Below are 8479 nucleotides of genomic sequence, written 5' to 3'. Positions count from 1 at the left end.
GGTACGAGAACGGTCAATGTTTCAGACAATACTGCCAGAACGTAACGTGGGAAGGCTCTTATTCTCAGTGAACAGTTAGAGAAGGAAACCCTGTTAGTGTTGTCTACACTCCATTCATGAGCCACGGGCATGTTCTCCGGCCTTGCCTTCTATCTAATCTGCTTCCTGAATCCTGAATCTCTTTGTGACTCTTCCACTTTCAATCGCATTTATTTTCTCTCCTCTCCTAGCCTGTTGATGGAGTTTAACACAGCCTGGACATATCTCAGATGACTCAGCACCCCTCCACCCCTGCATGTCTGGAGGCCACATTTTGACCACTGTCAATAAGGAAAGATGGCCTATGTATTGAATATCTAGTATGTTTGGGGTACCACCCTCGGTCCTTGCCCAGTTTTAGACTTAGAAGGTAACCCTCTTGATTATCTTGGAGATGGGAAATTCTATTACTACTTAAGTATTTTTTAACCCTGGAAGTCACTGTAGAACAAATTGCAGTTTGGCAATTCCGTTCTTTGTCCAGCCTAGTGCTTCATACTTTCACAAGTAGGAAACATATTCTTTACATTTAGAAAAATTACTTTCCCGTTAGTCTCGTGTTATAGCAATCTTCTGTACTTTATACAATATTTATGTCATAACCTGAGGCACAAAGGGATGGGTAATAACTGGGGTAGGACCTTCAGGGAGTCGTCACAGCAGGTCCCCAAACTTTTTGTGAGTACCATGTACAGTTTATTCTACATAACCGTTTCCCCTTGTTCGGACTGTTAAGGTGTCACAAGATTGGCTAAGGCAACCCAAGAGCCTTAGCACCCTATTGCAAGAGCAGAGCTGCCTTGCTTATACTGGCCCAGAAGTCAGGCAGCTGCCCAAAGAGCTTCTTATTCTCTGGCCTTTCTTCTTATTCTGTTTCTAGAATTTCTGACCTAGTCTCACAGTCTCAGAATCGAGTTCTCTGTGTCCCATGCTGGCCTGACCTTAGGACTTCAATCCCATGTGCCCAGTTCTTGCCTATGGGACATTTAAACATAATGGCTTCACCCAAAATTCGGCATACCTGCAAACAAACCTTCCTCCATCACCCACATGTGGAGTGTCAGAGCCATTCTCAAGCGCCAATCTTCCTCAGTGCCAACAATAGTAGCCTTGCAGTAATCATAACACTTCTGGTAGGCGGACATTTCATACGCGCCATGTGCTTTCCTTCATTGGGGTTCCTGATCAATGGAGTCCTCATCACAACTTTAAATGTATATGTAATTATTATCAGTATATGTATATTTATAAGTATATGTAATAATTATCAGTCCCTTTATTTAGACCAAAGACAATCTCAGAAGCAATGGGGAGTGAGCAGCCCAAGGAGACACTCAGAGTATCAAGCTGTGGAGGATGGGTATCACTTCAGAACTTCATTTGTTTTTGTTTTTTGTTTTTGTTTTTTGTAGCTCACACTGTATGTGCACTCTATGCGACACTTAGTCCTGAGAAATGCCTGTTGAAGTCATCAGCCTGTCTCTCATTAGTTCATGTGGGCACCAGATTTCTTTTTCTGTAGCACTTTAGAGTCAGTCCACAGTAGCGCTTCTGTGCCACAGTGAGGATACAGTGAGAACTTCTGATACAAAAACAGAATGTCTTCACGCCTTTCTCATTAGCCTTCTCTGATGCCACCCAAGCCAGATTAATGTCTCTTGAGTTCCCATGATTCTTGATATTTTTCTTGGGGATACCCCTGACTACTAGTCTATCTAGTGATATGTGTGGAGATGGCCAAGTGTGCCATGTCTATGACTGCCTACTACGCAATAGAGTCTAATAAATGCTTGCTCAAAGAATAAGTGTATAAACAATATGACAATCCTGGGTGAAATTCACATAGAGAAAAGTCCCATCTGTGATATTAATTAAAAGTCTCTTGTGTCTATACATTTGCATCTTCTAAGGGAAATCACCTTCTGGTACCTTTTCCTTTAAATCCTCGGACTTTTACTGCAGGTCAAAAGTTTAGGGAGCTCTGGAACTCAAGATGACTTGAATTTGAATTCCCCACTCATTAGTATGTGAACTTGGACATTTTATTTAATTTCTCTGAGCTCATTTCCTGTCTACAGAATGGGGACTTTCAGGTGATTGAGAGGAATATTCCAATTTACATAAACTTTCAGCACAGATCCTGGAATGTAGAGGTACCATATAGTGGCAATGCCGCTGTTGCTGTTTTCATGGGCTCATTTTCCTCATTCTCTAAGAGCTTGCAGCCAGTAGAGGAGACAAAGGAGGGCTTTGCATTTTTCTGTCACATCTCATGTTCATGTCTAACCACCCCAGCAACGTGGGCTTACCTCAGACCCTTCCCCAGGTATGTTCATGTTCACTCACAGAAAGGAAGTGATATTAAAATCCATCCAGCACGCACCTTTCGGAGCCCGCTCAGAATTGCAGCTCCAACTTGCAAGTCAGGTGAAGTCTCCCCTCTGCTTTCAGCTTCCATATTTATGAAATGGTGCAGTTGATGTGTGTGTCATCTAGGGGTGTAGTGAAGGCGAAATTAAATTCTGTGTTATTCATAAAAAGGCCTTTTCAAAAGTGGGCCTAGAAGAAACATTAGCTGCCTCCATGTCTTGTATACCTTCTCCTCTGGTCCATTCAGCCTGCACCTTCTGTCAGCTTCCACATGCCTGAGGCAGGAGACCTTAGACTCAGAGGCGATTCACTCCAGCCTGGAGCTTCACTCTCCCCCAGTGTACACTGTCCAAATACCCTTGTTAGTGTATTACAGAAATGCAATAGTTCTTCCTGCACGGATTCTCTCATCTTGGCACCAGCATCATGGTCATGCACTACAGTCCTCCTTGTGCCTCAAGTCCTGATCCCCTCTCTTACCTGTTAATCCTGTGTGTCTGTCACCCAGATCATCATGAACCAGCATGGCCCTCTCTCTCTTCCTAGACCTTCCTCTACCTCTCAAAGTCAGCATTACCCGTCCTCGGAGAGTCCCTCCCCCCACGAGACACCCCCACCACTGTCAAATGGTGCACATTATCCATATGCTAGGGCTTCTAAGTCTTGAATTCCAACTCTGCCCCAGATCCCCTCCCCACCCCCACAAATGCTTCTCACTTGGAGAAAAATTAGAATTGTGGGGTTTGTCTTTTGTTTTATTTCAGCCTTTCTTCTTCCTGTTTCTCTGGTGGCTTTTCAGCATTTATTATTATGTGTCTTAAAGGCTATCGAGTGCACAAAGGAACGGATGGTTAGGAAGAAGCTGTAGACGACTAACTGTCATGTATCTCCTTTCTATTCTCTCTGTCCTTTGTCTGAGGTTGGACGGTTGGTGTGCTGTGGAACAGGCAAGGCAGACGGTTACTTGAGGCAAGAACCAGAAGAATGTGCTCCAAATAGAGGTCGCTTGGGGGAAGTGTGGGGAGAAGCTCCAGTTTCCCCAGGTGAGATGGCAGGAGAGAGATGAGAACTATGGAGGCAGACTCTGATTAGCCCCCCCACCAAATCTCCAGGGATGTCTGCCTGCACCCGGAAGAATTGTGTAAATGGGTTACTTTTCATGTTTTCCTACCGGGTATGAATTCCGCAAGCAGGTTGAAGCAGGACGACAGCAAAGAGAGCTGGAGACACCACAGAGCGGAGGACAAGGGGACCACCCAGATTACAAGGAGGACAATATCCTCAGTAATAAAGGGAGAGGCCAGATATGCAGCAATTCCCGTAGGAACAACTTTCCAAGGCCTGCTGTCGTAGAACAGATAGTCTCATGATGATACGGTTATGTAGACATCCATCTTGTAAACAGACCCAAACCTCAACCCAACACTTTGTAATATCATCAGCTCTTATCCAGGGAATTAGAGACAGCTTCAGGAACCCTGAGTAACCAAGGAAGGGAAGGGCATTACAAAGTTATAAAAAGCACGCTAGTGCTTAAGGAAGAGAACTCAAATAGTATCATGAGCTTCACGGGGCCACGCCACGGGAAGTCTTGCAAATACAAGATGTAGTTTGGGTTTTATTATCCAGGATGACACAGATAGTCTTTGAGGACACCTGTGACATAATCTGATTGACAGCCAACCAAAGATAGGTTTCAGGAGGTATGTTTGAGTTCAGGTGCCAGGTAGGAAGTTGTAGAGGTCGCAGAAGAGGAAGAAGATCAAAGTATCATATACAGTGACTTTTCTTCTGGACATAGTCTGATGCTGTTTTGGACGGTGCCTGAGTAGCCATGGCAACTGGAGCAGAACCATATTTGGTAGGTCCATGGTAATGGTAATGGGGCTGCTGACATTCCCTGGCGGTTATCAAGACAGCGCTGCCCAGAAGCCTCCCCAGCTTCAGGAAATTTAGGGGAGCTACTAGCTTCTATTAGAAGTAAAAGATTAATTGAAAATGGGATCCCATAATACAGCTTTCATGAGATCCATCAGCCGTTCAATGCAGCCATCCATAATAGGATGTGTCTTGGTGGTGATGTGGCTGTTTGGGGGTCACTCATATTCCTGTAAATAACACCTCACCTATGTTCTCTGAGAAAGCCCCAATAAACTCCTTGGTTCCACCAAGTTGAACTTTGATAAAATTGTGCTTCAGTCTGTACTAGGTGTCCGTCTTTGTATGACTGGATATGCAGTTTTATCTCCTAAGGAAAAGATAACACAACGGACACCAATGAGCGTTCTTCACCAGGCTCCATCTCACATAGACAGGTAGGGGAAAACATCTTAGATGCACATGGGGAGGAAGTCTTGATTCCAGGTAGTCCATCAGAAGGACTGGGCTTGTGTATCCAATAATAAATTTGCCTTTGATTGTTCCCCAAACCCTGCTTTCTCCATTCCCAATATACTTATCAAGGAAATGAGCCAAGCAAGCTCCAGTAGAGTAGGTGGTTGGTGGGATGGAAAAGATGCTGGCAGAGGGCATATGGGCCTTCTGCTGGGGGCTGAATGTTGTGGGGGGTGGGGGTGGGGATTGTTGTGACGGCAGGACCTGTGTGATTCTGCTGTGTATTGATCAAGCCCCATTTGCCCGTGAACCTCATAATCAGCTCCTGCTTAAGCCCACACTTCCCCAGTAATTGACTCTCGCATATTGATTAAGATGTTGATGTGTCCCAGGATTTCTTGGTGGTGATGCAGGCACGCCTCCCGGCAGGCTGGGTTGGCAAGGCTCTCACTGGAAGGCTGTCACCGCTTGCTCCTTAATGGATAAAGCTGTCATCTGAGAGCTGGAATGTCTTGCAGGCACAAAGACGAAATTAACTGTTCAATAATGTATGGGACATGGAAAAAAACTTTACCCAACAACTCGAATTGATTGCTGTAAGTGTTTTGACTGCATTCGCCTGCTTTGCATAAAGTCAGCGACTTTGGCTAGCCTGATGTTCACATACAGTCATTTCTCAGCCTCTTTTAGAGTAAGTGTCAAGAGACGGGTGGCTGCCAGGAAGCATCTGTCTGGGGGCAAGGAGGAGGTGGTGGGGTGGGGAGCAGGTGGGCACCACTGACACCTCTCTGGGGATCTCTGAGTGATCCCTGTTCTTTAAAGCAATGGGTTCCTGGCAGTTCGATGGCTTCTTGCTAGAATGGCATCTTGGGTGAGTTTGGGGAATCACTGGGTGTGGAATTCCAGGAGCTCTATGACCTCACTTGCTGCAGGCCCTCCTCTCCTTCTCTCTGAGTTAGGCCAGTATCTCATAGAGAGCCTGTCAATCAGAGCTGAAGGTGGGGGGTGGGGGGCATTGGAGCACAGCATCTACAGACACCAGCTTGGTAAACAGCTCACTCTCCTTTCCGCTCATTATTACCTGGTACTGGTTAAGCGTGTGCTGAGCATCGCACAGGTTCCAGAAAGTTCCTCTTCTTTCCCTTCTGACCCAGAAGAAGAGGAACATATCAAGGCAGCCTGCTTCTATGCTCCGTCTTTTCTGCCAAGCCCAGTCTTTTTAAAAACATAACAAGATCCTTTGAACACGGCCCTGTTTTATCGCAGGCTCTTTATTGAACTTCTAATCAACACAAGCAGCTGACAAAATAGGAGATTGCAGATTCGGCTGCGCGTTATGTATCCTCCTCCTCGTGAGTCTAAAAAAAAATCATAACATTAAAAGGAGAGAAAATAAACAGGCCCCTTCAAAAAACAAACGAATCCCACCAAACCAAGGAAATCCTCTCACACCCAGAGGAAAGCCTGCCGCGTGCCTTGCAGACTGCAGCTTGGTCTTTGGAGCCTTGTGGAGGTCGTTTCCGAAAAACAAATAATCACCTCGTTTTTGTCACCCACTAGGAGTGAGGGCTAAGCTGTGGGCCCATGTCCAAGGATTCCTTCTTCATAGGCCCAGCCAACCACAGACATGTCTGGCCTCTTGCCTAAAAGGGAAGCGGGACTCAGTCCCTGTCCTGACCCTCTCTCTCGACCTTGCTCCCCATCTGATAGCTCTGGGTATATTGTCCTCACTGGAGGCCTCCTTGACTCCATCTTCCTTATTTACTTCTGTTATTCTTGAACAACAATGGATGTGTGTGTGTGCGGTGCTCTACTTAGTCCTTAAGCGCTGCATGAGGAAGGAGACACACACTCCCCTTCTGTCTCACCTGAAATTCCAGCTCTTGAAACTCAAGGATCAGGGCCCTGGGGCAGCAGTCAATGGACAAGAACCCTGCCTATCACGTAACAAAACCACTTCTCCCTTTGCAAGAGGCCACTTCAGAGTCAAGGCCAAGCTTGAAGGTAGAGAATTCTGGGAAGGCTTCCTAAGTATACTAGGAGAGTTTACCACGTAGATTCCTCTGCGGTGTGATGGATAGTTGCCTCTCAATCTTAGAAAAGAGTCATAAATTTAGTCAGAACTACAATTTATTCTCATGAGTATCTGGGGGAATTGTCCCACACCTTGGGTGACCAATAGTCAACTCCCCCTTTCGGGCTCAGGGCAATTACAGTAAGTGACTCGAAATAAGAATAGAAATGATTTCTTCTGAGGACTCTGTCAGTACTGCATAAAAAATCATTTGTATCTCATTATGGGACACAAGTGTGCTAGACAGTCCCCAAATGACATTGGATGCTGTTTCCGCCACTGGTTATTTCAGGTAACAATTGGCAGGAAATGATTGTAGCTGCCTGGGTGGTCACTTTTCCAGGGGCTGCTGGGATTGAGTCTCTGTCCCCTCCCGGCTCTCATCTATGGCTGTGAAGGGAAATGAACCACTTTTGTACACAGCAAATCCTTTCCTTCTTTCTTCTTCCTTCCTGCTCTCCATTTTGCCAGTTGAGTTTGAGAAACTGAAGGTAAGAGTCACAGTAAGCATATGGGTGCCCTCTACAATCCAAACTGGAAAAGAGAGTCTTAGAAAAGGAAAAGAAAGAAAGAAAAACAAAGCCAAACAGCGTAACTTGTAGCCTCTGTTTGCTTTTTCCTCTTTGTGATTCTATGCTTTTTTTTGGGGGGGGGTGCGGGGGTGCGGGGGTGCGAACGCAGTCCCCCATCACCACAAACCACGCAGTTGAGTTTCCCAAATTTGCGGAAGTCGCAGGGGTCAGCGCATCCGAAGCGCAATGGATAAACCTGGCTCTGGGGAAGCCACCTTCCTGCTCATGGACGCTCCCGGGCCAGGTAAGTATTCTCTGTGTTGTTTCTCAGATGCTCCACACAGGGTCCCCACGTAGACTATACAGTGTTCCCAGCACTGTCTGCATCATAGCCCGCACCATTCATTCTTGGTGAAAGAACTCTGCTTTGGGTTCACAGAGCGGACACGTGGGTGAGCTCGAGGTAGCAGGCAGGGTGCAGCCCAGGCAGACTGGATGGGAAGCAGTTTCTGTTGATGGTGTGGCTGTGAGCCTTTCTGCTGCTCCGACTAAGACAGCGAGCAGTGCCTGTTTGATGTCTGGTCTTTGGGAAGGAGACCCAAGAGAACATGAGCTGGGCTTGTCTGAATATCAAAGTCCAAATTAAAAATTTATTCCAGTGTTTGAAAAACTCCTGGCCAAAGCCTTCATATGGGGGGGAAAAAAAAGGTACAAACTCTCTGGTTTCTTCAGCATCTCCAGTTGAGGACTAGAGGATTTATTTTTAAAAATAATCAACTAAAAGCAAAGGGCAAATAGTTCTGTAAGCGAACCCAGGTCAGATAACATTGCTAAAGCTTCAAGGAAAAGATGTCTGTTTAACCACTTTGAGCAAGTGGGAAGCTACGTGTAGTTTAGTAATCAGTTTTGAATCCTCTTCTCCTTATCTGTTTGATCATCTGGTTTTTTGCTCAAACTGGAGGACAGAGAATAAGAAAAGGCTTCCACTCTCCAGCCCCGCCCACTCTGCAGCTCCGCCCACTCTGCAGCCCCACCCACTCCGAAGCCCTACCCACTCTGCAGCCCCGCCCTCACTGTGTTTAGCAGAAAGACATAGGGGGATTTTTTTTTTAAGTTGTCAGTTGGGGAGGAAAATAAAGATGGCAGACCA

The 8479-nt window shown here is 46.1% G+C and overlaps 1 non-coding gene across 1 annotated transcript; it reads right to left on the bottom strand.

Moving 5' to 3' along the window:
- Positions 1-7479: 7479 nt before the first annotated feature.
- LOC125412721 (U1 spliceosomal RNA) lies at positions 7480-7641 on the bottom strand. The gene has a single exon (XR_007235669.3). It is a non-coding gene; the product is annotated as a U1 spliceosomal RNA (small nuclear RNA).
- Between the last annotated feature and the right edge of the window lie 838 nt (positions 7642-8479).

The sequence above is a fragment of the Myodes glareolus genome, chromosome 3, assembly GCF_982192425.1.
Source record: "Myodes glareolus chromosome 3, mMyoGla1.1, whole genome shotgun sequence".
Classification (NCBI taxonomy): domain Eukaryota; kingdom Metazoa; phylum Chordata; class Mammalia; order Rodentia; family Cricetidae; genus Myodes; species Myodes glareolus.
The sequence above is the reverse complement of the archived record's forward strand: the minus strand, read 5'-3'. Positions and strand labels throughout refer to the sequence as shown.